Source organism: Colias croceus, chromosome 15, assembly GCF_905220415.1.
Source record: "Colias croceus chromosome 15, ilColCroc2.1".
NCBI classification, from domain to species: Eukaryota; Metazoa; Arthropoda; class Insecta; order Lepidoptera; family Pieridae; genus Colias; species Colias croceus.
The window spans coordinates 9518134-9538041 of NC_059551.1; the positions used below are offsets into that span (position 1 = coordinate 9518134).

At 31.2% G+C, this 19908-nt stretch overlaps 1 protein-coding gene across 2 annotated transcripts in view; it reads right to left on the reverse strand.

Moving 5' to 3' along the window:
* Positions 1 to 19480, reverse strand: part of LOC123697812 — a 113676-nt gene extending 94196 nt beyond the window's left edge. The window contains exon 1 of one of the 2 annotated variants that reach the window (XM_045644363.1): positions 19261 to 19480. The gene's annotated coding sequence lies outside the window, so the exon portion shown is untranslated. Of the gene's footprint in view, positions 1 to 19204 lie in introns of both variants that reach the window. The other variant, XM_045644362.1, reaches the window with a different exon arrangement.
* Between the last annotated feature and the right edge of the window lie 428 nt (positions 19481 to 19908).

The window sequence follows — 19908 nt, forward strand, 5'->3', positions numbered from 1 at the left end:
TGTTAGATAGCCCATTTATCGAGGAAGGTTATAAGCTATGTATCATCACGCTACGACCAACAGGAGTGGAGCCACGGGGGTGAAACCGCGCGGAGCAGCTAGTATACAAAATACATAATATACTTAGTTCTAATTCCATAGTTCGAAGTTGCTCCACAATTTGCAAAATTCATATTATTTCAGGATTTTTTATTCATATTTAAGTATCAGATATTCTCTTCGTAACATAATATTCTCAGTCATAATCATAAAACCAAATCGTCTATACTCTATAATCCTAACGACGACGACGATACTATATCGCTACGATGAAATAAAACAAAAAACCAAATTGCCCTCTCAATTCAGTTTCTCTCCAAGGTAATGCAGGTGTTAAACAAAGTCTATCTTATTTATATTCAAGGTTACTTTAAGGTTATACGATTGGTCTTGATAGACCCGCTTTTGTACAATTTAAGTCTAGACCTTTTCAAATTAATGTTACATTAAGTGGTTCTTTGAATTAATTTTCCGAATAATTATAAAACATATATTTCCACGAATATTGCCAATCCTGTACCGGAACATTTCACAAATGTAGATGGATCGTTATCTCTTCCCCATTTCCTTTTTTATCCCATATCTTTTTCAATAGCTTACGAGAGCTTGCCTTTAAAATATTAAATTGGATTTTAAAGCGCCATCCAATTTGCACATTGTGTCAATAAAATAAATCCTACTATTCTACTAATATTATATTATTATGCAAAAATTTGTGAGGATGCATGGATGGCTGTTTGTTTCTCTTTCACGCAAATACTACTGAACCGATTACAAGAAAATTTGGTCTAAAGGTAGCAGAAGACCCAGAATAAGACATAAGCTACTTTTTATCCCGGAAATCCCACAGGAAACGGGAACTAACTTTTAGTCAAAAATAGTTGGCTATACAAACTTCCTTGTCAAATCTAGGGAAGTCTACCATTAATGACGGCACTACATTCGTGATTGTGCACCTACTCGTTGAATTAATTCGCTAGTTACATCCGTGAATGTATTATTCATCAAGTAAGGTTTCCTACCTAATTCGCAAAATTCTGTCTTATGCTGTCACATCCTATCCTGAACAATGCTAAATGATTTAGGAGTTAGGACCAAGCTGTTCTAGGTTGACCTGGTGGTGACTAAAGATGTCTTAGAAGGTAAACTATCTATCCAGCCCAGAAAATTTGATAAGCCCTATATTTCAAAAGGAAAGTGATTGTCATTTTTAAATGTTTCACATATAATTATAATTTTATTTTCAGTAGAGGAAACTAATTAGGTGAGTAGGACATATTTTCTTGGTTTTGATTACAATGAAGTTTATTTTCTACGAATGCCGATTCTTTATGCATAGCAATACATGCTATGCAAAAAGAAGATACTTTATTTAATAGTCTTCGGATACGGGTGTAAAAGACTGCAACGGTCGCAAGAAATATGTAGGTATCACCTGGTCAAGATCATTTATTTATATAAGTGTATTTCTGAACATAAAATTAATGAAAGAGTATGAATATGCGTTGTGTAATTCTGAATGAAAGTATGAGCTTGCGGATATTAACCCAAAATATTACAAATGAAACTGGTTAATTGTAACTTTCGCTTTGAAAGCAATCTAGTTTATTGCATTATTTTTAAGTTCATGATTCGGCAGTATTATATTGCTTGAAGAACTCATCTTATTGTTGCAAGCTTTTAACCGACTTTCCCAAAAAGGCGGAATGTTGTCAATTTGAGTTTTATAATAACAAGTGTGTAAAAGTAAGAAACATCTTCAAATTCATATTGTCACGGCATCACGTGTGAACGGCTGAAACGATTTCGATAATTCTTTTTTTATTACATTCCTTGAAGTACGACGATGGTTTTTATGTAGAGAAAACGTAAATACCACGGGCGAAGGCGGGGCGGACCGTTAGTTGCTTAATATTTTCCATTCATTATTCATGTCCGTAAAAATTTACAAAAACGTCAAAGCGAAAAGGGTCGCCATATACATTTAAACAGAAACTGTCCGTCTGTCAATCAATATTTATAAAACCGCTAACTCAAAACAATAATTACCAGGGGAGATAACAGAAGTAACTAAAATAGCTTGAAATAAAACGAAAATAAACCGCGGGTGGCGTCTTGTAACCGTTGAAACAAATGAACAAAACACGATGGAATTGTCTTAAAGAATGTGTCTCACTTCGGCGTGATAAATGATAGGAATGTCGTTTTAAATTTAAATAAACGTTTAGGTAAATAATATAAGCTGTATAGTGATGCATCAGTTTATTGAGGTTTTGTGGAGGAGATATTTAAGTAAAGAATTTTTTATTTTGGTTAGGTAGGTTAATAATTTAGTTTAAGTATCATTTTCTCTACTATTTCTTAAATGAGACTCTTATAAAAGATCAACTGTGGATGAATTTCGAGACGGAGGTTCTTCAAATTTTTATTTTGTATATTTACTTGAACTTATGTGGCATTTCCTGTTTTAATAAGAAAAAAATATAATGTATTTTTTATTACTTAAAACAACCGAATCGAATTTCTCTTAATCTTGTACCACGATCAGTCGAAACTATAGAAAGCGCACGCGAATTCATTACAAAAATAAGCAATTAGTGATTACATTGCAATTAAAACGATTGTAAATAACTGCTGAAATTATTTACGAATCACGCCACGAAGTGAGAAACTGACGCTTTCTTCTCTTGGACAATAATGATTTACAGGCACGATAAAACTTATGTAATTATAATTTTTTTTTAATACAACGAATAGGGACAATATGAACTTGTACTATTTTAAACATTTATAATGTTAAAGCAAATCACGAAAGAAAAGTGATTATGCCGTTCACTTAAGCACCTACAAGTAACGCATATAATATGCAGCAACTAACTATATTTTCCCATAGATAAACACGTACTTACACATTTGCACAAAATAAATGTACCTAATATGAATAATCTTAAAAATGAACACCAAAACACGACTAAATCAAACATACACAATACATACTTCAAATCAAAATATAAGATGTACAATCTTATAATCTTAAAAATGAACACCAAAACAAGTATCATAATATTTTAGTTAATAAAGATCTAAAGATACCCAGGTAATTCATCTCTCAACCAAGGTCATGTTATTGAACTTAGAAAAAACCGCAAACTTTTTTCACAACTTGATATGCGCAAGCGTCGGTTTGACGTAAGGCTGTATACATAATAAATGTTTGCGACACTTTATGAATGGCTATATAAAAACATCTCACAGTGAATTTTAAATTTTGTTTGAGTACGGTTTAATCCTATTTCGTTTGTTATTTACCTTTTATGTTTAAGTGTACTTACTTAATGTGACTTTTTATTGCGCAATTACTTATATAAACTGTTCGTAACGATTTTGTTTCTGTTAAAGAGCGTTAAGAACTTTTAAAAACTTGGATTTATCAAAATACCTTCAACGGTTTTAAATATTATCAAAATAAACAAAAAAATTACGTTATGAAGTTCTATAGGTATAAAACACTATGAAACCTAAATAAATTGTACATTTTAAACACATTTGGAGTAATCCCGGAACAAATAAAATAACTTTGACATTTACAATAGATTGATGATGTAGTTCCTTACCTTGAGCTTCGAAAAGATTCTGATTAGTTATTCGCTTGTTATGGTCTATGACGATATCCATTAGTGATTCTTCCTATTAATTTATATACCAAGCTATCTTTCCAATAAATCACACGATAAGGAGTAGGTATATTCATATAATCCGAATGGAAAAAACAATTCTTAGCAGCGGAATAAATTAAGTAGGGAGTATAATAAAAATTACAAATTCATTTTTTAAAAACCAACCTTTAATAATATAAGTGTCAATAAAATAGGATAAGTTTATGTTTATCAAATTGCACGTTCATATTCTTTTCCCTTAAACATATGCATTTCTATACGTTATCACGTTAAAAACTTGACAAAACCGTATCTCTCCCACGACGAAACAATGCACGTTCTAATGTCACTTTACAATAAAATTGTCACAATTTGGGTCAATTGCTAGGATATCACACACGTTGAGAATCGTTTAAAAACTTGTTTCCTGTATTTAAATAATTATATAATTAATTTAAAATACTTATTATTAATTCATTTAATTAATTTAAGAGCGGAGTCCTATAACTAGAAATAATTTTAACAAAGCATGTGTTGACTTATTTGATAAGTTCATAGATGTTTTTTGTTAAATTAAGCCATTTACTTTCAAATACATATAAACAAATAAATGATCACTTAAGACCGATTTAAAATTTAAAATATTTTACAAATATGACGCTTCCAGAACAGACAGTCTTACGAGAAAGTTACCTTTATAAAATATTTAGAAGCACAATAAAAAATGAACAAGATAATAAAGGCCGTTAAGGACGCTATAACGTATTTTTACAAAAACACGCTGTTTTTCGGTACCATTTTAACTTAAAGCAATTACACGTGAGAACATAGTAATATCTTAATTTAAAGATAATATATTCAGCTCTACGTTCATCTTATAAAAATTGTACGACGTCATACAAAATTGTCGCTGAAATACGTTTTTTCCATCACAATAAACGCATAAAATGCAAAAAAATGGGGTCTAAACCGGTACCATTTTAGGAAAATTAAGAGCCTAATCTATCTTCTTAACTATATCTTATTGAGGGATATATAGTCCTTTATATATGGTGTAATTTTTATGAATCTAAATCAAAATTTTATTTAAATAATGAGCTAAATTAAAAATACTTGTCGATTTCTTCATACATTTTGTTCTCGCGGTTCGTCAGACCGCGCTCAGAAGCGCTCTTGGAAGGATGGGTGTATCGCTCCTCGTGCCAAAAATAAAAACGAAATAAAAAAGATTATTGTGCGTGCACTGTCTTTTTCGTGATTTGAAATATTTGATACTTTTTATGAGTAAACTGTATAAGTTTCATATTCCAATTATTTGTAATTTAAAATTATGTTTTTAAAATTACCTTGCCTGAGATCCTCTTTTTTATGGGTTGTTGAATAGATTGGTGGGGTAAAACAATTCAAGATGGCGTCGATGAAAATTTGGCTTTTTTTCGTGATGGGTGTCATTTTCATAGTTTTTGGGGTAGCTATTACCGAATATGAGGTCAAAACTGAAATCCAAGATGACGCCGACGAAAATTTTACATCTTTTCGTCATGGGTGTCATTTTCATGGTTTTTGGGGTAGCTATTAACGAATATGAGGTCAAAACTATAATCCAAGATGGCGCCGACAAAAATTTTACAACTTTTCGTCATGGGTGTCATTTTCATGGTTTTTGGGGTAGCTATTAACCAATATGAGGTCAAAACTGAAATCCAAGATGGCGCCGACGAAAATTTTACATCTTTTCGTCATGGGTATCATTTTCATGGTTTTTGGGGTAGCTATTAACCAATATGAGGTCAAAACTGAAATCCAAGATGGCGTCGACGAAAATTTTACATCTTTTCGTCATGGGTGTCATTTTCATGGTTTTTGGGGTAGCTATTATCGAATATGAGGTCAAAACTATAATCCAAGATGGCGCCGACGAAAAATTTGACATCTTTTCATCATGGGTGTCATTTTCATGGTTTTTGGGATAGCTATTAACGAATATGAGGTCAAAACTATAATCCAAGATGGCGCTGACGAAAATTTGACATTTTTCGTGATGGGTGTCATTTTCATGGTTTTTGGGGTAGCTATAAACGAATATGAGGTCAAAACTAAAATCCAAGATGGTCGTCGAATTTCAAGATCGCGTCATGGTAATTCTGTCGCGTTATGGAGCAAGGCGGCGATTTTGGTATCTATGAATCTCGCCAAAGAAGTTTCACTCCTGACACGTTTTCTCGGCACACACGTTCTTTTTTATTTTATTCTCTTCGTTTAAATGTTTTAGATAAACTTTATTTTAAATAAAGTTTAGCGAATATATTTAAAGAATATATTTAAAGTTACTAATATCTGTCAGAATATTAACATGATTGCCACAGAGTTGCGTTTTATATTAAATTTCTAAATATGCATTTCAATGTTCTTTAAAATTGTTTTTTTTAAGACTTTCTACAAAACTGTGGTTGTTAACGTTTTTGTTATTTTATTTAAGTTTACTTTAAAGGAGTAAGAAAAATAAACCTAATTATCGACGGTTACATTGGGGATTTGGTAATAGCTGTCTCAAAAACCTTGAAAATGACACCCATGCCGAAAAGATGTAAAGTTTCGTCGACACCATCTTGGATTTTAGTTTTGACCTCATATTGGTTAATAGATACCCCAAAAACCATGAAAATGACACCCATGACGAAAATATGTAAAATTTTCGTCGGCGCCATCTTGGATTTTAGTTTTGACCTCATATTCGTTAATAGCTACCCCAATAACCATGAAAATGACACCCGTGACGAAATGATGTAAAATTTTCGTCGGCGCCATTTTCGATTTTAGTTTTGACCTCATATTGGTTAATAGCTACCCCAAAAACCATGAAAATGACACCCATGTCGAAAAGATGTAAAATTTTCGTCGGCGCCATCTTGGATTTTAGTTTTGACCTCATATTCGTTAATAGCTACCCCAATAACCATGAAAATGACACCCATGAAGAAAATATATAAAATTTTTGTCGGCGCCATCTTGGATTTTAGTTTTGACCTCATATTGGTTAATAGCTACCCCAAAAACCATGAAAATGACACCCGTGACGAAATGATGTCAAATTGTCGTCGGCGCCATTTTGGATTTTAGATTTGACCTCATATTGATTAATACTTATTTAATAGCTACTCCAACTCCTTGAAAATGACACCCATGACGAAAAGATTTCAAATTTTCGTCGGTGCCATCTTGGATTTTAGTTTTGACCTCATATTGGTTAATAGCTACCCCAAAAACCACCCACATTTGCAAATGTGTTTGCTACTTAGGAAAAGTTCATATTTAAAGATATAGGTAATGTGAATGTGTGGTAACGAATTTAATTTATTTCATTCCGACTGTTTCTCGGAATAACATACATTTACTAAGAATTGCTTACAATGCCGGGTTTAATATATTGCCGGTAACATATAATATTATGTATGATAATAATTCTTAAAAAAGTATTTTATACATTTCTTAAAAAGCTTCGATATTGTATACAATAATACAATTCATATTCAAATTGTTGTAAAATAGTCACACTTTTTTAAGTTGGTTGAATACACTAAAATACTTATAAGGATCGTACCTACTAATAATAGTAACAAAATGAATTTTTAAAGTTCCCAGTAATCTTCTGGAATCAATTTCAATAAAAATAATATCAAGTATGAAGATGGTCTATAAAATGGAATGCGCTATGTTTACGTGAGCGCGATGTTCCCGCGAACCACGTGGCGACGTTAGATACCTAAATTTGAGTAACGCAGATTTGTGACAGCGTCCTTAAACAATTCTACCGCGAAGTTGGAGCTAGCCAAATAAATTTATAATTACCATGCCAAAATAACTTGCTCGGCGAAGGTGATCGCGAGGGTTGCCATGTTTTGGTCTCTATGTGGGATTTGACAAACCGTTAGATATTAATTATGTATATTTTTGTGCTATTAGTAAGAGATGTATATATAACTACGACGTTTTGTATTATTTTCTATCTTCTTTCGTGTGAATTATTGTAATTACAATAACTTAAAAATAGGTACAACATATTATAAAGTTATCTCGTTATATTCCAGGATGATTATAAAGTAACTTACAGTTAAAATAGGTATGTAAATACCAAAAACGAAAATAAAATCGACACATTTTAAAATTTCGTAGATACAAAATATTCTCCACAGGATCATTGTAATTTTGAGGGTACTTAACATCTTGTCGACTTGTCATATCTGATTAAAAAGGGGATTTCAAAGACGATGCACTCGCCTAAAGCGTCTATTATATACGGGCTGAAGTGCAATAGAGCTTGTAGCTTCACTCTTTGTTAATTTTTTTTATCATTCTTTGAGTATCTTTGTTTAAGTAAGAAGTTATTGTTTTATTTTTGATTGTGAGTCAAAGATCAATTTAAATGGAAGCAAATAAAATACGATCTTTATCTAGATTCTAGATATAGTATGTATTTTATTTATTTATCTACTTATTACGTTTTAATTACAATCTTTGTAATTACAAATATATCTTTGCTTTACCAACTATAGAAAAAACCTATAAAAATTATGGTTTTGCAATTTTTATGAATTTTTACATTAATGTAAAATATCTTACAAGTACATAAATAAAATTGAGTCCCACCGTAACAAATAGAACCACAAATGATGGTCACCACACTAACTCGTTTTTGCATCTTCCGTTCTAACCGGTTTTAGTTAAAATAAAGCCTTAAATAAGGTTTTATTCGCTTTACAATTTGTGTGAACGACTCGATCATGTCTGGGAATTCAATTGGACGATGTGATGAAAGAATGTATTATTGAATGAAGAATAAATGAATGAATGAATGAAAAATTCTTTATTGCACTCAAAAATACAAGATTACAAAATAAGTTATCATAATATGTGCGGTCTTATCGCTGTAAGCGATTTCTGCCAGACAACCCGAACTTATGATTATCTCATTGTTATTGTCTCATTATTTAAATGGGAATACTTATATGTACATTATGGATTTATTTATAAAAGTTATCTACCTACGTAAGTAACTAAGTAGGTTTCGGCTGAAAAGAGGAGAGATTTCATCGCTTGTGAGACTCTAAATCGTATTGGAGTAAAAACACCAAAGATATGCAACTAATTTTCTTTATAGTTACCTGTTTATTTGTTTAATACGTCAGTGAAACATAATGTAAGTACTAAGTAGTTTTATTAACTATTAAGTAATGACGATAATAACATAATATTTTACTCAGTCACCTTCATGGTTTTATAAAAAGCGTAAACACTTTACATGACGCAATCAATAAATCACATACTTATAAACTTTATTCCTCAATCACAAGCGTTATTACAAACATTACATCTATTTAAAGTTCACTACATTAAAGTAAGAATTTATAGGTATATAAATTATCACTTGAACAAAGATACGGAAACATAATCGCATTCTCTACACACACACGCACGCACACGCACACACTCGCACGCACATGTCATCTATATGTGCGTGTGTAATTATAATCAAGTAACAGTCACGTATAAAATCCTTATCTTGACTGATAATTATCATTTGCTTATCTATAATGTTATGTTAATACGTATTTAAAAATAAATGCAATTGTGAACGTTAATTTATTTCATTTTTCATCGATTTATTGTTTCATTACTTACATAATCAAGAGGGAAATTTATATCCTCAAACCATGTTACTATAATAAATAATATAAATAATATTTAAGTATAGACTATGTAATATTATTAACAAAGTTAATTGATTCTTTCCAAACTTCACAAAGCAAAGTATAAAAAAATCAGAAAGTCACACACCATTTTAATCATCACTCATTGGTATGGTAACTAAATAACAATATTAATTCCACTAACTCAAAAAGTTCCGCGTATTTAAAAAGCAGGTACAGGCTTTGCACAAAATGCAGAGGAAGCGACCTTGAAAACAAGACGGTTTCTTAGAAGTAATATCTCGGACTTCCCATAATATTACAAATTATGATACAGGAAATTTGAAAGACATAGTTTTGTTTCTTAACGCGAGGTATTTCAACGCGAGGCAAGATTTTAGGATGTGAAGTGTGGGGGGCCGTTCGCGTGACTCGCGCTCCTCGCGCTCCTCGCGTCGTTTGTTTTTCGTAACGTGCGCTATGCCACAGTGTAAAATATATCAAAAGTAAATTGTGATCAATTTTTATTATGTAAGCAATGTAAAAGTGTTTGTGTCAGATTGTAAATATAAAAGTAAATAAAGTAAGCATTTACAACTTTATAAACTGAGATAAGTAGGTACTAGGAATTTATTAATTAGCACAACATAATTATGGAAGTACTTGGTGTAACTAATAAATATTACTTGCTGCTACCAGTAGAAGCTTAGAGTATTATAATATTAGAATAGTATAGAGCGCGTGTATTGCACAAATTGCTTAGTGCGCATCGAAGGCAGATGAGCTATAGATACTATATAAATGTGTGTGTGACAAATAGGGATGGGTAGGTATCAATTGCGTGTTGAGCTATCGATAAGTTATGTAAATAAATATGTAACATAAGAAAATATATTGTTCAATATGTTATTAAAGGAGAAATGTATGAAGAAAGTATAAATATATGTAATTTTAAATAATAATGTAAAGTCTTCTATTAATTATAAGTAGTTTAAAAAAATGTATAATTGAAATATCTGAAAAAACGTGTGGACTTCTTAACTATTAAAATTAAGAAAATAAAAGATCGGGTTTAGTACTATTTTTTAATAATAAATCAAATAATAATAGTATTTAATGTTAAATAAAAATAAGAATTAATTAATAATTTAAAATGAAATAATAAACAATATAAATATATATCAATTTTATACCTACCAAAACCTTCAAAAATCAATTTAGCGGTTAAAATATAATATCGTAACATTACATACTTTACATTTACACTATAATACATTCGCATTCATAATATTAGAAAGTGTATGATACAAAACACAACACAAAATTATTTTTAATATATTTTTAAAAGAGTTTTAATATTAAAGTCAAATATTAATATGTTATAAAAATAACTGCGTTAAAAACAACCGACTTCAAAAACGGAAAAGTAAGAAATAAAAAAGATTTGATATTATTAATTACTACATATTATTTTTATGTGCTATTTACTAAAAAGGTTTGATGTCGGTGCATGGGCTTAATACTAAGTGCTTAGTGTTTGGCACCGACTTCAAACCTATTTAATAAATAGCACATAAAAATAATATGTAGTAATTAATAATATCAAATCTTTTTTATTTCTTACTTTTCCGTTTTTGAAGTCGGTTGTTTTTAACGCAGTTATTTTTATTTAATACTTTTTAGTGTATTTTTCAACACGAATCAAACGAGCCCAAACTCGATAAAGTTGAGTCAATATATTACTGAGTTCCTATGGCCACCTTCCGATTCCATCATCAGATCAGCTCCATGTCATGATAATGTTTCATCGCTATCCAATTTACATTCGTATACAAAATTTCAGCTCAATCGGTTACCGGGAAGTGAATCAAAGTTACTTGCTACATTGAAATTAAGTCATCGAGTACAGACAAAAATGCTCATAAAATAAAAACTACTAGGCCTAGCCGAATAAAATTTTTATGGGACCAATTCGACACCATCCCGCATCGAACAAAAAAAGAATCACGTAAATCGGTTCAGAAACCTCGGAGTAATCGGTGTACATACATAAAAAAAAAAAAAAAAAAAAAAAATATACCGGCCGAATTGATAACCTCCTCCTTTTTTTTGAAGTCGGTTAAAAATATAGTTTTTCTTGTAAACTATCGAGTACAGCGTTGGTCAAGTCACATCACTACGATCACGTGGCGGCAGTAAGGTGTGCGAAGGGTGCGCGAGCGAGCCTGCGCGTGTCCGCCTCCCACTTCCCCTTGTATTTATTATCTAATATCTATTTATTTAATCAGGCATAGTATGGTGCTGAAACGAGACATAGAAGGAGCGTAAATAAACAGAATGGAAGCAACCTTATAACTCAATAAATAAAGTATATTTTTAAATGTAGTTCCGTAGTAAAAGCCGCTTTGCGTGTTTTATTGTTTCGTCTTTCACATTCGTTACAAAAATTGTGATCGAGTAACGTCTACTGCACTCTTCCTAGTTTATAATGTCAACTAAAAAAAATGAGACACGAAAAAAATCTCAATCGTCACCTAGGAACGTATAACGTAGAACCTATAATCCCATATAATAATTACCATTCCGTATTCACGGTTTCTGTATTCGAGGCATATATTTTATGGAACATATACCCCGCCAATAAGGAACTTTTACTGTAGTGATTAATAATTATTATAAGTCAATAATCATTATTATTTGACTATTATCAATTATTTTTTAACTAATAATCATTATTGTTTTTTTCCTTAAAATAAACAACTGTAATTAATAATAATACCCCAAAATTATGCAAATAATACACCAATTATACGTAATAATAATCCATACTAATATTATAAATGCGAACGTAACTCTGTCTGTCTGTCTGTTACTCAATCACGCCTAAACTACTGAACCAATTTGCATGAAATTTGGTATAGAGATATTTTGATACCCGAAAAAGGGCATAGGCTACCTTTTATTGCGAAATATGTACCACGGGCGAAGCCGGGTCGGACCACTAGTATTATATATATAAAACAAATTATTATAAACTAAACTCTTATTTCACAGTAACGCAGCTTTTATCGTTTTGAAATAAAAGCATACGAGGTGAAACTTTATGACCAACTGATATTTTTATTCTGTGTCATCAAGTAACTACGTTTTTATCATATTACTCAATTTACATACCGTTTCTTATAGTTTACTCTTTTTTTTGATACTGACACTGCTTTCTTCCGAATTTTGTTTGTTTTGTTACCCATTTTCAATAATTTATCGTTACTCAAAACGTAAAATCGAGCGGAGATAATTTGACACAGGTCCTACGTTAGCAAGCGCCTGATCAGGACTGGCGGGGTAGCGGGCAGCGCGGTTTGTAAAGAAAACGCTGGGCAACGTTAAGTTCTGAGATATAATATGTATTTAATAATTACAGGGCTTCAGTAGAAAACCAAAATTTTGCACGTTTTCTGCAGTACATCAAAATACATATCCTTATATAAAAATTATTTCCAAAATCAGAAATTTCATTAATAAATAATTCGTTTTCGATCTTTATTTTAGCCTATTTTTATGATTTTATATGATCGACCAAAATACACGTGGTTGTGTAACAAATTAGCACACTTTTTAGGAAATATCTTGAAGTGTATTGATTATTTTTTCTAGAAGCGTCATATAATTGCAAATACATGAAAAATTTGATCTTGCAAACCAATTTTACTCCGCTTCGCTGAAAGGACTCCCCTTAAGAAACAAAACTATGGAAAATGTAGGTATAATTGTAAAAAACAAAAAACAAAAGAAACCAAAAAACCTAACTGCATGAAAAATTATAAATATGGTTTTTCAATTGCAATTTCACCTTTCAAATATTGCAGACTAGTGGTATCACTCACAGACGAACCTGTGGACAAAAACAAGTATTTCTGTAGCTTATGTGTTATTCTGATACATAAGCTACATCACTGCTAAGTATTATTAAAATCAGTGTGTTTTTTCGTAAAAGAGTAACAAATATCCATCCATCCTCACAAACTCGCATTTATAATCAACTTTTAATTGTCATAACATAAAGTTTATCGGAATACTTCACAGGCAAAGCCACGGGCCAAAGCTAGTTTAAAAATAATTAGCGCCATGAGAGTACATAGTCACAAAATATGCAGTAATAATTTGAGTATGATTATAAAGCTCGTTAAAAGTTAATTTTAACAGAATTACAATAAAGTTGTAAATACATTATCCTAAACCCGTTTGACAATAAACTGCAGCTTTAGATGTAGTTCCAAATTAAATTCAGTTGGCATTAGGGTTGCTAAAACTAAGTTTGTAATTAAATATTTAATGTTACGTGTATGCAGGTTTATGTATTAGTTTAATTATACACTGTTAGTATAGAGATGACGATGTAGAAAACAAGTTATTATACTTTCATAGTCTCTATCATTTGAACCTACCAGAAAATTATAGTAAACACACAGAAAGTTATTGTAAATGCCAGTAGATTCAATAGGACAATTACAACTTATTAAGTACAGAATTTATTAAGAATTCCATTTTGTTATGTACAAGCAAAAATGTTCAATTTATTTATTGTTTATTTCTGATGTAACTGTATTTATTGGCCATCATTTTGCATATAATCGTACCTTACTACTTACCTAATACAATCTAACATTTACGCATTTTTGTTATTGTCATATATTGTTTTATTATGTTTTGGCAGCCCTACCAACAATTCGGTGAAATCTGTCGACTAATCGCCTACGCGCATACAGCTACGCATCCACCGCGACTATCAGTTATCGAATGAGATATAAATGGTGAAAATCCTCTATTTGTACACGTTATAGACGAATTTGTTACCGTATTTTGGGATTCGCTTTAATTGATTTAAAGTTGGATAGGGGTGTCAAATTATGCAAATTATAAGGTATTAAATAATTACGGTATAAGCTGTACTGTTTCACGTAAGTACTTTTTTTAATTTCAAGGATCAAATCGTTATTTATCTTCAATTTTTCACTGTTCATATCTATAATATGTGCAATGTGCATATAGGTATGCATGAAGGTAGGCCTCCAATAATATATTTAATTGTACATGAAACGTTTTGAATACACGCGGAAACGAATTGTTTAATAGTGGGTACCATTTTCTATAGAATTAATGAAAGAAATGATAATCCTGTTGATACTTGATCTTGAATACCTTCTAAAGCATTTTCAGTGTATTCCCAATAACACAATTGAATTTGATCTCGTTACTCATTACAAATTTCAATGCAATTACAATTGCGTCTAATCTACAGTCATTAACGAAAACTCCAGGAATCTCGTTGAAGTTGAAGTAGACTCTAATCCGATATAGATGTGAATTGAAAGACGCTTCTCGAAAGACGAAAAGCAACTTAGTAAGGTTCTGTGAGTAAAGCGGTGGCTACAACGTTATTAAAACAATGCGTCAGTACTTTACGACTCATTATTGTTAAATATAATTGGATTAAATTAGGCAATATTCTCATAAAGTTCTGTAAGGATGGTACAATTTTTTGTGGCAAAGGACCATGTGGGTCATCTGGTGTTAAGTGGCCCAAAAACGCTTGCAATCGGTTGTTTTTTTACAATTTTAACTACTTAAGTGCAAAGATTACCAAAATCTCAATTAACTAGTCAACAACATTTTGCTTCAATATCGTTATGTATAATAATAATTTATAAAATTTCAATAAAATCTTAAAAACATGACGCCAGGCTCCAGTTTCTTTTCAAGTGTATTCTTATCAAATTAGAAAACAAGCAATCGGTAAATCACTACCCAGTTACTATTTCATCCAATCATACATCCATATCCCACAAAATTTCTCATATAAAATCTGACCGTTTTGGACTTGTACAAAATACCTATGATCTAACTATAGTAAATTTTAGAACATTTGCGACAATCGTAAGTCGCCTCATTCCCACATGACCAAGCCTTTACAACTAAAACAGGAGATCGGTAAATTGATACGCAGTTTCTATTGCTACCACAGTGCGGTTTCAATACATTATTGTGTTCTGTTGTATCCAACCTCTTGCTTCACGTTTACGAGGTTATTTGAAAAGCTGTGAATTGCTGTTCGATTGTATTAGTTTATAGGTAAATAATTATAGTGGTAGCAATTAACGTGCTATGTTTAAAGCCATTGCTATTTATGCCAGTATTCATATAAACATAGGAATTTTACATATGTATACCTAAATGTAATATTTAAAATCTTATATTAGGTGACCTACTGGTTAATCTCAATATAAAAATACTAGCTGCGTCACGCGGTTTCACCATACAATAATTTATACATCCTCACAAACCTTTCGCTAACTTTTGCATTTATAATATTAGTAGGAAGTACCGAGGATGTAATTCAGAAGTTGACTCTTTATTTTAGTGTTGAAAGAATTGTCTTTATCATGTTTACAGAAATTGGTGTCACATTTGTTTACAATCCAACTACCTATACGAATGTATTTTCTGTCCTTGCCCTATTGCCCTTTTCAAATAATATATCAACTGCTTCTAACAGTAATATTATCTCCTATAAATGATTCAATTTATGTAAAAAATAACTTAGTAAATATAAACAACATTATTGCATATTACAAAATTTTGTAAAAACAATACTTTACGGATTACAAGTATTTTTTCAAACTTTGAGTGACTTGCAATTAAGTATAAAATTATTAAAATCTGTAATTACCGAACTAGGGCATGAGCTAGTTATAAAAATAACTAGAATTCATGCATAAGCAGGTTAATTAGGCTTTCCATGCATTTAACTTTAGTAGAATAATAATTTAATAAATAAATTACATGCTTGTTGAGATAATAGCATAAGGCCATCAAGATGTACGCAATAGTTACGTTTGTAATAAAATACAACTTAGAAATACAAAAATGTATGATTTATAAATGTTAAATTACGATAAAATTAAACATTTACCATTAGGTACGATAGATCTGGAATTTTTAATAATTGTACATGGAAAGATCATTTATTTTTCTGTAGTTTTAGTAGGTACCTATATTTATGAATCAATGAATTTTTTACTAGTTACGTGAACGTTTTTGTATAAAATTTGGTACGCGTATAAATTATACACAATTTTTTTTTTCAGTATAAGCCGAGCACAGTCGCGGGCAGTAGCTATCTTTTAACCTTACAACTACTGTTCTATTTAGTAGGTATACATACCTACTAAATAGAACAGTAGTTGTAATATATTATAGGTACACCTATACGTAACAAACATATAAATATTTTATGACCTGTCATTTGTATTGCGACATTGCGAGAACGGTGAGAGGCAAACCTTCAACTTAGAAAGGAGAATAACGACTAATTTTAATCTTTACTAATTATAAAGAACTATCATTTTATCCTTAGTAAATAGTAATATAATTATTAATTTTACTGTTTGTATCTAAGGTTTATTTCATTTATGGGCTATATTCTTAACGGATAGATAATCTTTAAAATACAAAAACTACTATAGTCAAGACGGACAGACGACCTGATCAAAGTGGCGGGGAGCCGCTGGAGTCAGGCCGCTGCTGATCGGTCGGTATGGAAATCGTGAGAGGCCTATGTCCTGCAGTGGACGTCCTGAAAGGCTGGACCGAACGAACGAACTATAGTCAAGAGCATAACTTATAGGTATATCCTTTTATCTATTTATTATACCTATAACCTAGTACATACCTTTACCTACAAATATATATATATATATATATGTATGCTTTGGTATGTGAATTGCCTTGTCACTAATAATTACTGGTTGCATACCGATTCTGAAATCATGAATGTAGTTATGTAACAGCCTAAATGAAAATACAGTGCTTTTTGTCTTTTTACTAAGTTATCTCATGCCAGTCTTATATTTCGTACTTCCAATAAACAAAGAAAATGCAGTAAAAACTGCTATTCTATGGAGACATTATGGAATTTTTGCTATTTAGAGGTTGCGCCTTTGCCAACGTATCGAAGAATGCTGTCTGGTCCGAAACGTACATTTTTTGCGATAAAATTTAAATTAAGATAAAATTTTAGTAACATCAACCAGTTTTTGCCTCATAACAATTTTCCATTCATCAGTTTTTGATTCATATTTCAAATACACACCCCGCCCGTTGGATCGGACGAGAAGTAGACGCTGCCGCAACGCTGCGCCAGGGATCTGAAGAAGGGAAAAATTGCAAGACCAGTAGCCCCAATCGGAGCCACTGTTAAAAGACTTTACACACAACATCTTCCGTCAGCTGACTCCATATGAATATGCATTATATCTCAGAAGTCAGAATTTTATTAAATGTCAATTAAACAAATAAGTCGTATGAAAAATAATAATCATTAATTAACTCCGAATAATAATAATAAACATCACCTTTTACTAAAACCAGATTTACTAGAAGTAGGTACCTACTACCTAGTAGGCTATTGCAGCCTTCGAGTATTTTGGTTACATTACAATAGACTTGATCCAATTAAAGAGCTGTTTAATCTTGATGAAAATAAAACCAACTACCTAGGTATTATCTACCTGTAGGTATTTAAATTAATCATCGAATATCATGCGGCATTATCTTGATGCTTGACGTAACTAACTCGCTTGTTTGCTTGATATGTCCTTACTGTGGAAACAAATAGCATAAAAAGAGGGGATATAATTTTATTCGAATCCATTTCTGCATTTTGATAAAGTAGGTATAATAATTTAAAAATACATAGGTACCTACATCTTAAACATAACTACATGACATTTATAATAATTAGTTGCGAAAAATAATTGTGCGTTTATGATACTTGTTTTGATAGTTGACATTTCACTCATCAGCCAGCCATGTTTTTGTCTGATTTGTCGCTGAGTTAAGAAAGTACACCAAAACCACGCAAACTTGTGAAATATTTACAGTTACCAACTATTGCTACCTACCTACGTAGTTTAACTGTAATTACAGAGTAATATTTATGACAGAACAATTTATAATACGCTAGTTTTGGCACGTTGCTTTACTTGCCTTTCAAAAGACTAGTATACCTAGGTACCTACCTACCTAGTACCTACCGCTAGCGATTGGACGCATTATTATCTGCATGCAGTCCCATTGACCCTGTAGTTTTTACTTAAAAGACGAACAAACATCATCAAAATAATGGTTTGCAAAGATAAATTCCAATAAAAATGAACAATATACCTACCTAACTTCTATAGGTATTTTGTTTATTGCCTTTTTACTCAAGTTCCCACTTAGGTACTTTCGCACATAGGTACTTACCTTCACATGGAGCAGTAGTCAGTGTTCTGTTAAATGTTTAGGTAAACAATAAACATTAAACATTAAAATATATGCTAGATAGGTAGGTAGTAGGTACCTTAGACGGAACTAGATAATTAATTACCAAGAAAAATGAATTCAATAAACGACTTAATATTTTAAATAATTAATAATATAATGTATTATGTAAAAATTGAATTGAATAAACGGCTTAATATTTTAAATAATTAATATTTAATAATATAACGTATTATGTAACTTTCTATAGGTATATCGCTATTATTGTAAATGTGCTCTTACATTTCAAAAAAAATAACAATACAATAATTTAAATGACAAGACCAATACCCAGAAACCTTGAATAGTACGATATAACATTGTTATTGCTTACAATGAAAAGTAAACGTCTCCAACTTAGAGTAAATAATTTTATTTAACCAAATGTGTAAATTAAAAACCATTCGTAGAACAACCTTGACAGTAAAAACTTACTCTTTGTTAATAGTGAATAAAATTTACCTTGATTATCGCCTTTATCCAAATCTAATCAGCCACGTAAAGATAAAAAATCCTACCGTTTAATTAAAACCGCTAGACAAATATTTCACCGCACTAAGATGTTTTGCAACATTCACAAAACGCACAGAATCTTATCACGGATCAACTGTAATCCCACAACACAATACCACCGGTCACTGTTACACTTTCGCAAAAACAACAAAAAGTATTTTATAGTTTTTTACGAAAGTTATCACGCGAACGCGGGGACACGCGACACAACCTCTCTCTACAGCAGGTAAGCGCGAACTGAGTGTGAGAGAATGAAAGGTTTCGGTTTGGTTATGATTCCGTGCAAGGGACAGGGATGCAAGATGAGAATGAAGTTGGCTTCTATTGTGTGACCGAGAATGACCACATGGCATAGTAAATTATAAATATCACCAAGACAGCTTTGTTTTGATTGTAGTAAGTTTGTATAGCACAATGGCAATAGTTTGAGTTAAATTAAACATAACAGAACAATACGTTTTTCGTTAAGTATTCAATGTATTATTCAAATGTCATTTGAAAAGTTATTTGTGTGGAAGTTTAAGCGTGTAACTTTCACCTAATACCTATGTACCTAGTTCGATTTTAGTTTTGTAAAGTATGCAAAAGTAAAAAAACACTGTGTACTTAGGTAGGTAAGTAATAGAACAATCAAACATAAATAAAAAGTATTG